The sequence below is a fragment of the Kogia breviceps genome, chromosome 18 (genome assembly GCF_026419965.1).
Source record: "Kogia breviceps isolate mKogBre1 chromosome 18, mKogBre1 haplotype 1, whole genome shotgun sequence".
Lineage (NCBI taxonomy): Eukaryota > Metazoa > Chordata > Mammalia > Artiodactyla > Physeteridae > Kogia > Kogia breviceps.
This window is the reverse complement of record NC_081327.1, coordinates 23,356,576-23,368,917: the sequence shown is the minus strand read 5'-3', so window position 1 is coordinate 23,368,917 and position 12,342 is coordinate 23,356,576. Positions and strand designations below refer to the sequence as shown.

General features: G+C 35.3%; 1 long non-coding RNA gene across 1 annotated transcript; it reads left to right on the top strand.

Annotated features, from left to right (window-relative positions):
- The first annotated feature begins 5,169 nt into the window (after positions 1-5,169).
- On the top strand, positions 5,170-11,891 carry LOC136792966 (uncharacterized). Its single transcript, XR_010837618.1, has 3 exons — positions 5,170-5,304; positions 6,614-6,740; positions 11,783-11,891. It is a non-coding gene; the product is annotated as an uncharacterized lncRNA (long non-coding RNA).
- The last annotated feature ends 451 nt before the right edge of the window (positions 11,892-12,342 follow it).

Sequence of the window (12,342 nt, the reverse complement as noted above, 5' to 3'; positions counted from 1 at the left end):
AACATTGAATATGATGTTACCTGTAGGTTTTTATACATGGTCCATTCCTTTATCTTTAACCTATTTGTGCTTTTATATTTATTTATTTAGTTTTTAACATCTTTATTGGAATATAATTGCTTTACAATGGTGTGTTAGTTTCTGCTGTATAACAAAGTGAATCAGCTATACATATACATATATCCCCATATCCTCTCCCTCTTGCATCTCCCTCCCATGCTCCCTATCCCACCCCTCTAGGTGGTCACAAAGCACCGAGCTGATTTTATATTTAAAATAACTTTTTTTGTAGACAACATATAGTTGGGTAGTGTTTTTTTATCCATTCTAGTAGTCTCTGTCTTCTACTTGTATATTTAGACTATTCACATTTAAAGTGACTATTGAGATAGTTTGATTAATGTCTACTATATGTCTAACTTTCCTATTTGTTACACTTGCTCTTCATTTCTTTTTTTGTCTTCCACTTTTTCTGCCTTTCATGGTTTTAACTGAGCATTTTATATAATTCAATTTTATCTCCTCTATTAGCCTGAAAAAAATTCTCTCTGGATATAGGATTCTGGGTAGAATTTTCTTTTCTTTCAGCACTTGAAAAATATTGTGCCACTCCTTTCTGACCTGCATTATTTTAGAAAACGGCTGTCATTCTAATTTTTTCCTTATGTGTAAGGTGTCATTTTTTCCTCTGACATTCAAGAGTTTTTGTCTTTAATTTTCAGAAGTTTAATTCTAGTGTGTCTTGGCATGGATTTTGTTGGGTTTATTCTTTGGGGGGTTGCTCAGCTTCTTTCATATGTGGGTTTATATCTCTTGCCAAATTTGGGAAGTTTTCAGTTATTATTTCTTCAGTTCCTTTTTCAGCCATGCTCTTTTTCTCCCTCCTTTGGAAACTCTGGTGACACAAATGTTAAATCTTTTGTTATAGTCTCAGAGATCTCTGAGCCTCTGTGAAATTATTTTCACTTTATTTTCTTTCAATCTATTGTTTAGATTGAGTGTTTTCTATTGTTCTATCTTTACTTATTCTCTCTGTTCCTTCCATTCTACCATTGATCCCATACACTGAGATTTCCACATTTTCCAGTTCTAAAATTTGCATTTAGCTATTTTTTATATTTCCTATTTCTTTGCTGATACTTTCTATTTTTCTCTATTAAATAATTCATAATGAATTCATAATTGCTCTTTGAAGCATTTTTATCTGGCTGCTTTAAAATGTTTCTCAGGTAATTCTAAAATTTCTGTCTTTTTGGTGTTGAATTGTGTTGACTGTATTTTCATTCAGTTTGAGCTCTTTCAGGTTCTTCTTGGTATGATGAGTAATTTTTTACTGAAAATTATGAAACTCAGGATATTATTTTAGAAACATTTTAGTTGGATTTTTCTGACACTGCTCTGGCAGGAGGAGTAGGCACAGTGTCTTTTTATAACCAGATGGGAAAAGAAGTTTAGGTTCCCTTCTCAGCCTCCACTGACACCTGTGCATTGAGGACTCCTCATTACTGCTGAGTAGGGTGGGAGTTCCAGCTCCTTATGTGGTCTCCATTGACACTGTAGTAGGGGTAGCTTCATTACCACTGGACTATACTGAAAGTCCTGACTCTCCACTATTCCTGCTTTGACACCTCCCAATGGGAAGAAAAGGTGAGCCTCATAACTGCTGGGTGGCATGCAAGTCCATGTTTCCCACATGGTGTCCACTGGTACCACAGGAATTGGATCTTATTACCTGCTAGCAGGTATGAAGTCCCATATCCCTACTTGGCCTTCCCTGACACCACCTCTTTGGAGGTAGTGTTGGGATACCTCTTTACAGCCTCATGATGGTGGAAGTCTAGGTTCCCCACTAGGACTTTGAAGGCATGGGTGGGGATAAGAGCCATAATTTTTTCCATGTTTTTTGGCTGGAGTAGAGCAGTTACTGCCTAAATTCCTTCTATCTTGCTTGGCTGCTCTTGTCTGGGACCTTTGTTGGGACTTTTTTGGTCTACACCCATTTTTATTTCCAGGTCACCAGCTTCTTCATCTCCAAGCCTGGGATATATGAGGCCAAAGGAAAACTCAGAGAACTCATCATCATGTTATTCATTAGGTCCAGCGGTCCCTAGCCAGTCTGCCTTTTTCACTTCATGTTTCTGAGGCTTCTTGTGTTTGTTTTATATATAATGTTCAGGGATTAGTTATACCTTGAAAGGAGAATAGAGATAAGTACATCTATTCCATCTTCCCAGAATTGGAAGAACCACTTTGGCCCATTTTTAAACATTGGTGTTTTTTTAAATTATTGAGTTGTGAGAGTTGTTTATATTTTCTGGATAAGTGTCCTTTTTTCACATTTTTCATTGCAAATTTTTTCATTCAATCTGTGTCTTACCTTCGAGTTTTCTTAAGGGTATCTTTTGAAGAGTGAATGGTTTTAAGTGTGATAAAGTTCAATATATGATTTTAGTGCTTTTTGTGTCATAGTTAAGAAAATTTCCCAAGGTTATTAAGATTTCATTTTAGGTTTTCTTCCAAAATTTCATTGTAGATTTTATATTTTGGTCTATAATCCATTTTGTGTTATGATCCATTTTTATGTATCTGATCTGGTATGAGGTAAAGTTCAAAGATCTCCCCTGCCCCATGAGGATATCCAATTCTTCCAGCACCTTTTATGAGAAATTAAGTAGCCATACATATGTGGGTCTATCTGGACTCTGTTCTGTTCCACTCTTCTTTGTATCTGTCTTTAGATCAGTACCATGCCATTTTGATTCCTAAAGCTTTATAATAAGTCTGGAAATCAGGTAATGAAAATCCTCTCCCTTTGTTCTTTTCTTCAAATAATTTTGGTTATTTTAGGCACTTTGCATTTTGAGATAAGCTTTTTTTAACTCAAAAGTATTTTTTTTCTAGTAAGAAATATGTAACACAAATTTTGCCATTTAACCATTTTTAAGTGTACAGTTCAGTGTCATCAAGTACATTATAATGTTATACAACCATCACCACTAATCTATTAAGTCAGTTTGTCTATTTCCACAAATAAAGCCTGTGGGTTTTGATTGTGATTGCATTGAATCTGTAGATCAATTTGGGAAGAATTGATGTCTTAATAATATTGAGTCTTCCAGTGCATGAGCCTGGTATATCATTCTATTTATTTTTGTCAGCAATATTTTGTAGTTTTCAGTACACAAGTTTTGCACATCATTTGTCAATTTTGTCCTTAAGTTTTTACATATATTTTGATATTATAAATGGTATCATTTTTTAAATTTCATTTTGATTGTTTATTATAAATATATGGAAATATATTGATTTTGCCATATTGATCTTGTACCCTGCAACTCTGCTAAACTCATTTATTTGTTCTAATAGTTTTTTTGTAGATTCCTTAGGATTGCCTGCATAGATGATCATGCCATTTGCCAATAACAACAGTTTACCTCTTCTTTTTTAATTTGGATGCTTTTTATTTCTTTTTCTTGTCTTCTTGTGCTGGCTAAGACCTTCAACAAAATGAATAGAAGTGATGAGAGAAAACATCCTGTTTAATTCCTTATTTGGGGAAGAAAGTATTCAGTCTTTCACTATTAAGTATGATATTAATTATATGGGGGGGTTGGTAGCTGCCCTTTTTCAGGTAGAGAAATTTCCTTTATTATAATTTTGCTGAGAGGTTTTTTTAAAATCATAACTAGATGATTCTGTTAAATGATTTTTTATACATTCATCAAAATGTGTTTTTTCTTACTTAGTTTGTTAATAAATTATACATTTTTTATTTTCAAATGTTTGCATTTCTGGCATAAGAACGTATTATAGAAGTCATGCTTTGCAGGAAGGAGATTAGATGGGAAAAGCCACTCTTCAAATGAGATCTTCCTTTTTCAAATAGCATGATGCTATCCAGGAGTGACAAAAGAGAACTAGCAGCACTTAAACAACTGCTGCAAACTGAGTATTGTTTCTGTAATAGGAAGCAGAGTTCAGGTAGTGATTAGAAATATGTGAAATACTGTTAGATGGAACTCAGTTGACCATTGGAGTCTCTAGGACCAAAACAGATGAGTAACTCTAAGGCTGTACTTGCTCTGTATGATTGATCATACTGTGAGTCTTGCAAAAAAGACTTACTTGAGTCACCATGAAAAGAATCACAGCCCATTACTAAGTTCCTAGGCCTTAATCAATTCATAGATCCAGAGCCTCTGGAATAAAGGGGAAATCAGGAAACGTTGAGTATTAATATTGAAATAACACAAATGTATACTGGAAATCTCCCTCCTTACCATGGCCAGTGGGACTAGAGGCCAGTGTAACTGATCATTAAGGAAATGAAAATACTAAGACCATTCAGAAATTACTGGACTCCAGCTGTAAGCTAGTACTAATTCCTGCAGACTCAGAATATACCATGATCCACTGGTCAGAGTGCAGACTTATACTATTTTCTTCCCATCTCTATACATTTGGACTTTGTTAATTTAAAGGTTTTAGAGACTTTAGAATTTAAGAGAAAAAGACTTCTACCTGGGGGTTGCAACAATGTTTACATTGAAATAAAAGTTGAAAATTCCACATAATTAGTTTGAATTCTTCATGTCACTGGATAAACTACCAAAAAACAATTGTGTTGGTTGGAGTGATTGATCCTAATTGTCAAGAGGAAATAAGGGGTCTACTACACAACAGGAATAAGAAGGAATATTTCTAGAACCAAGGACTTTGATGGAGACCCCTGACCAATACTCCACTATGGGAATGTAAATCATAAAGACATTCCATGATTCTTCCTCCTTCCTCCTCTACAGCTACCAATGGGGGCATACATGGCCTAAGCCTAACCAAAAATGTCTCCCCTTTCTCTTTCTCTCCTTCTCTCTCCCTGTCATCTTTTACTGGAAAGATACTTGGATGAAAGAAAGAAATTGTTGGCACTCAGTCATTTAAGCTGCGCTACCCTGCAGAGGAAACCACTAGCTGCCCACTAATATCCATGTGACCATCTTCCACAGTAATGAATTTAAATATGGGAAGAAGCAACCCAGCTAGGAACCGTATTTCCCAGCCCCCATGGTGCCAAGTGACTAAGCTCTCATAAATAGAATGAGCAGAACAATTCCTGCCTCACATATTAAGAAAAAAAGTCCCAGCCCTGAACTCTTACTTTTCCCTTTCTGATGACTGGAATGGCAGCAAGCAGAGGGACCTTAGAGGCCATATGTTTAAAACAGAAGCGTTATCATGAACCTGAATCCTTGAATATCTGCACAGAGCAAGGCTTCACCAACATTGGACCACACATCTTGAACTGTAAGTTGAAAAAAGAAATAAATTTATTTGTTCTTACAGCCACTGAATTGGAGAGTCTCTGTTACAATCTTGATACATACTTTAATGGTCAATTAATTTGTTTTGATCTCAGTCTGATGTTCAGTCTTTCTGTCAATTCAGTGATCTCTATAACTAATATAGTAATTACAATTTTAAATACCCTTGGGGAAATAGATACTGTTATCTGACTCCAGCCATTGCATTAGCTGAAAAATTTTAGATGAGAGCCCCCTGAAAGAAGCATTCTCTTGAAGGGGATGCAAGTTATGGCAGAGACCCCTGGTCATTACCAATATCTGTTCTTCCCTTCTCCCATAATAATAGTTCAACCACTTGTAGCTGATGACATGGCTATCCAGCTTTCCTTGAAACTAGAAATGGCCATACGACTAAGTTCTAGCCAATGGGATGTAAATAGAAGTGATACGTGCAGCTTTCAGATCGCACTCTTAAAAGGTGGGGGATGCCCTCCCCTTACTCTGTCTGGAGTACAGATATGGTGTGTGACATCCTGTACTAGAAGATGAGGGCAACACAGTAGACACAGAAGAAAAATAATATAGAAACAGCCTGGGTCCCTGACACCATGGACTGCTTTAAGAGAGATAAAAACTTCTATGTTATATAAAACACTATTTTTTTGGAGAGGGGAATCTCATTAGACAGGCCAAAGCAATGTCCTAACTGATGCATAAATTATGTTCTCAAAGTACAACTGAGATACTGAAAGGGAAACTGTAATGTGTTGATTGGAAGACAAGAGAAGGGCTCTGGCTTCAGTGGGGCTACTAACTTGCTAGGTAACTTGAGCAAGTCAGACCCCTTCTTGGAGTCTCAACTTCTCCATCTAAAAATGCAGCCCCTACCAAGATAAACAGCCAGTGAATAAGTTGAGAACATACCAAACACAACAAAAAAGAAAAATAATAGGCAAAATCAAGCCCTGCCATAGGCGAACAAATCCTTGGAAAACATCAAAAACAAAAAACAAGTCATGTATATTATAGGGGCAACTCTATGCCCTTTCTTTTTTCTTTTTTGCCTTGGTGTTATTCTCTTAGACATTTGTGTTTTTAAATAAAACTTACAGATTCAGTGCCAAAATCCCACCTGCCTCCTGCTGAGAAGTCATAATGCCATGTTTATGACACCAGGCTCTGTTTCCATGGGGATGATTGTGTCAGTGTAATTCCTGCATTATGACTTCTGGGTATGTTTGGAAAGATGGGTGAAGGCAATGAAAAAATCTTTGAATATGCACATTTGTTGTTATTCTGATAACTCACAGCCACAGGAATGATGATCCTGAAAATAGAGAGGAGGAGCCAGACAGACGCCCACTAAAGGATGACATCATTTTCCTGACTGCTGAAAAGGCCACTTAACCCCTCAGCCCTTCTTCCTTGAAGTTTTTGGTCTGCTTCACTTTTAATTTTTTCTTTAAATTTTTAATATAATAATTTGCATGAGGCAGCTGTAAGGCTTTTATGTGCTCCATCTCATTGCTTAAATCATCTGGGTGGGGACTGCATTAAGCTCATCCTGAATAATGGCTTCTATTATTTAAATCCATTATTTAAATTCAATTTTGCCAAGAAGCTATCACTCCTACTCCATCTGCAAATATGGAAACTTAAATGTAGAGGTTCCTCCTGAAATTTTCCATAGAGAGAAAAAAATGTCATCCATTTAAATGCATGCTTTGAGCACTGCAAATTCATTGAGCAAACAACTTTAAACAACCTATTTCTTTTTAATATCAAATTTTTTTTAATTTGCTGATTATAAAAGTAATTCATTTACTGTAAAAAGAATCAAACACTGAAGAATCTAAAGTAAAAAGCAGTGTCTACTCAAAATTTCTATGTTCCACAGAAACATTGTTTTATCTTCATATTTTTTCTAGATTTTTAAATATAAAGAAATATCAATATTTATGAAAATTGAATCATATAATATTGTAGCAGACTGCATTTTCCAAAGAGGACCACATCAATATCCCCATCCTGCATGCACTTCTGCAAGTGTCCTTGCTCCCTTCAATCCATTCTTTCATGAGAAAAGGTTATTTCTCCACCCCCTGGAATCTGAGAAGGCCTTTGGACAGCTTCAGTCAATAGAATATGGCTGTCATAATGTTATGCTCGTTCTGTGCATAGCCCTTAAATGGTCTGGCAACTTCCATTTCCTACTTCTTGGAAGCTGGCCACCATGTAAGAAGTAGGACTCTCCTGAGACCATCATGCTCTTCAGGAAGCCCAAGAAGGCCTGGAAGATGAGATTCCATGTTGAGAGGTGAGGAAACCAAAGTTCACCAAGGTACCAGACAGGCAAATGAAGAAGTCATCTTGGAAGTGGATCCTTCCATCCCAGCTGACCAGCTGATATATCTGGGGGGGGTGTGTGTGTGTCAAGGACAAACCATCCAGCTGAGCCCTTCTTGATTCCTGATCTACAAAATCAGATGCAGAGTGAAATCATTCCTTTTTTTAATGATTACCAAGAAATTTTTAATGAAATGGGAAAATATAATTATGGAACATTAAGTGAAAAACTGAAGTCCAAAACTATAAATACAAGATGTTAGCTACACCTTTGCTTGTCTCATTTAGCTCACTGCAGCAGCCACCTAAATGGGCTCCCTCAACCAGACATGACCCCTTTCAATCCATTCTCTGTATTGTAACCAGAGAGGACTTCCTAAATTAAAATGGTTATTTTAAACTCCAAAGTTCTGGGATTGTTTGTAACATAGCAACAGATAACCAAAACATATTCTTCGAATACTTTTTGTTAAAACAAATTAAATGGACCTCATCTCTTTTAAAGGTTCTCATATTATATGCATTTATCATACTTTAATTAACTCATCCTTAGTAGATGTACTTTTAGACTGTTTTCCTTTTTATTTTCATAAATAATGCTGAGGTGAATATTTATTTACATATGCACCTATCTGATTATTTTCAAGAGTGAATGTTTGTAAGTCGTATTACTGTGCCAAAAGATAATTCAAAATTCCATTTTGATATCTTCAGCCTGCTTGTATTTCTGGGATGTACAGAGTTATTCCCACACAAGGGTTATATGAGAATTTCTCTTTTTTCCAACTTTCATCATCTCTGGACCTTATCAACATTTATAATCTTAGCCAATCTGCTAATGTATACATAGTTTCACTTTTATTGGCCATTTCTTATATTTTGTAAATTGCTTGTTCATACAGTATGTTTATTTCAGAGTTATTTTAAAGCTTAGTTTTTTATGTAAATAAATTTATATATAGAAGACATTACTGTTCACCAATATTTCCACTACTCTTCCAGAGGAGCTTAGGAAAAACAGATTTCCCTAATTAAGTGAACTTATGTATGTCTGTGTGCCTTGATTTGGATGGAAAACAAAAAAGAAAAGGGAAAGGACATGCATAAAATCCAGGAGAATACCTTTAAATGCTGTTGCACAATTCTCCATTAACTTCTTTCCCCTACTGCATCAATCATGAAAATACAGGTTGATAGGAAGAGGCCATAAGATCTAAATGACCTGGAAGTCTGAACCAATCTGTTCAGAAAATTGCTCTAGAGAGTCTTCCAGACCCTCAGAGCTTTTGTGAGCAAGAAACAAATGTTTTTCAAATTGATGCACTGAGAGTTAAATTGTTTACTACTGAAGAGTAACCTAACTTATCTGACTCATATTCAATCCAATTCACACCTGATTATATACATGCTTTCCAAATGCAGGATTTGTTGTTTGATTTGTTTGTTTGTTGCTTGGCTCCATACCTACCTACACATATATCAACACTCACAACATGGGTCACATTGGGAGAAGGATTTAAAAATCTGGTATGAATCCTTCCATATTTCTCCTTCATGCTTACAATACTATAACAAATATGCAATACACATACACAGGAATGTATGTAAACTGGGATTTTAGTCTTCGTTTTTTTAAAACAAGAAAGTGGACTATTATATACCCTTTTCTGTATCTTGCATTTGTTACTCAATAAGTGGTAGAGAAAGTCCCCTACTATAGCTCTAATTCACTCATTTCACCAATTGTTCAACAGAATGGAGTATGAATGCCATTGAATGTATTCAACCATTCCCCTCCTGACCGGCTCACACTTTAATCCAGCGTTGTGCTGTTAGAAACAATGCTGCAATAACACTTTAGTGCCCATGTCCATTAATAGATCTGCTTTTATTTCTATTGGCATTCTTGGGAGAAGCCTGGTAAGGTTAAATGATATATGTGTTTTTATTTTTAATAAATACTGCTAGGTTACTTCTGCCAAAGGCTATAACACTGCACATTTCCACCAGGAGTAGGAAAACATCATTTTCTTTAAATCCCCGCAAGTATTAGGTGTGTAGCTCTTTCTAATGATGTAAACTCATAGTTCTTTAAATTTGCATTTTCCTGGCTACCAGTGAATTTTAGCATCTTTTTATGTATCTGTGACCATTTAAATTTGCTCCTCTATGACTTTTCCTTAGCTGATATTTTAACTACTATATTTTTCTTGTCAGTTTGAAGAAGTACTTAGAATAATATGGACAACTTACCCCTTATCTGTCATTTGTATTACATGATTTTTTCCCACTCCATTTTGTCCATTCATTTAATTGCTTCAATAGCCATACAAAGGTTATTATAATTTGTTTTATAACGTCTAAATTTCTGGTTTTAGTTGAGAAGTTCTCCTTGACCCCTAAGTTGCAGAAGTTTTTTGCAGGAGTATTGTGTTTTGTGTTGTTTTTAGTTTTGAATACTTGAGCATTTAAGTCATGAGGAACCTATTTAACATTTTTTCTTTTTTTGATTTTGAAAGTTAAGGTATTATTTATATAAAATAAAATACACTTATTTTAAGTGTGCAGTTTGATGAATCATGGTAATTGTATATGACAGAGTAATCACAATCAAGAAATAGAACAGTTCCATCATCATAACATTTTTCTTATGCAGCCTTATATCTCCAACCCCAGCTCCAGGTAACCACTGATCTGCTCTCTGTTACTATAGCTTTGCATTTTTCTAGAACTTTTCATAAATGGAATCATCCACTATAGACTTTTTTGTTTGACTTCTTTCACTTAGCATAATGTTTTTGAAATTCATCCATGATGTTGAGTGCATTAATCTTTTGTTACTTCTCATTGCAGTATAGAATTCCATAGTATAGATAAACCACAATTTGTTTATCCACTCACTGGTTTTTGCCTATTATACATTGTCCTGCAATACATTTGTATACATGGTTTTGTGGATATAAATTTTTCTTTCTCTTGGGTAAATATCTAGGAGTGGAACTTCTGGGTCACATGGTAAGTGTATGGTTACAGTTAAATGTACTACCAGACTGTTTTCCAAAGTGACTATACAATTTTTCATTTGAGCCAGCAATGTGTGAGACTTACAGTTGTTCTATATCCTCACCAACACTTGGTATTATCAATAATTTTCAGTTCAGCCATTCTAATAGGCATGTCATTATGGTTTTTAATTGGTTTTTCTCTGATGACTAGTGACGTTGAAAATATTTTCATATGCTTATTGGGGATTCATATATCTTCATTTGTAAAATATCCATTCACAAATTTGGTCCTTGTTTTATAAAGAACTTCTGCCCAGTTTTTATTGGGATGTTTGACTTCTTAAGAGTTCTTTATATATTCTAAATACAAGTCCTTGTCTGATGTATGTTTTGAGAAAAAAAATTCTCCCAATTTATGACTTGCATTTTTATTTCTTAAATGTGTTTCTTAAAATCTCATAGATTTTAATTTGAATGAAGTCCATTTTATAATTTGTTTGCATTTATATTTTATGCTGACTGTATCCTGTTTAAGAAATCTTAATGTAATCAAAGTCACAAAGATTTTTCTCCTATGTTTTCTTCCAGAAGTTTTATTATTTTAGTTCTTACATTTAGGTCTATGATCCATTTTTAATTAACTTTTTCTAGTGTTAGGTAAATGTGTAAGTTCATTTCTTGTATATGAATATATAGTTATTCTAGCAACATTTGTTGAAAACTTTCTTGGCACTTGATTGACCATTTAAGTGTGGGTCTACTTCTGAACTCTATTTTGTTCCACTGGTCTCTATGACTATCCTTATGCCAATTTCGATTGCTACAGATTTAAAGTAAATTTTGAAATCAGGTAGTGTAAGTCTTACAAATTGATTTTTCTTTTTCAAAATTGTTTTAAGTATTCTATGTCCATTGCCTTTCTATATAAATTTTTCAATTTGCTTGTTATATTTCTTCAAAAATCCTACTGGTTTTCATCTTCTCAGACCCTGGAGCATCCCAGATGCACAGCCCAGACTGAGGGATGTGGATACTGAGGAGGCCCAGAGTAGATAGAGTAACTGTAATCTGCTCCTTAACAAATTTGCTTTCTTGCCTGAAACAACTAAAAAATCTGTTCCTTGACAGATTTGCTTTCTTGCCTGAAACAACTAACATATAGGACAAAATAAGAAAGTTTCTCAAGACATTGAACATCAACCAAAAAATGACAGTGGTCTCTGAAAGATGAAGAACAGATGAGGTGAGCCCTACAATTGCTCTAGCTATGGCCTAGAGAGAGTTCTCAGGCAGCAGCACAGGGCAGGGCAACCCAGGTGGAGCACAGCAGTCTCCCTAAGTTGAAGAGAGGAGCTGGGATCCAGAGGGGCTAAGGCAGCTAGAATTAGCAGAGCAGAGTGTTGAAGAGGAGAGAGCGAGCTGAAAAGAAAGAGAACTCCAGAGATCTATGAGAGTCCCAATACTCTTCAACACACATGTGTGAGAAAACTGTCAAAAGGATTAGAAGGGAAAGTCCTCGAGGAGTACAAAGGGCCAACACAGTGCCTGTTCACATGTTCTGGAGTGAAAAATCCTCATAATTATAGGAACTGGTAGAATACTAAAGAGAGTTTGCCTCAGTAGTGGAGAAATTTTTACCCTAATCTGAACATTGCTCTCTTCCCTGGTAACCAAGCTTAAGGTAAGAC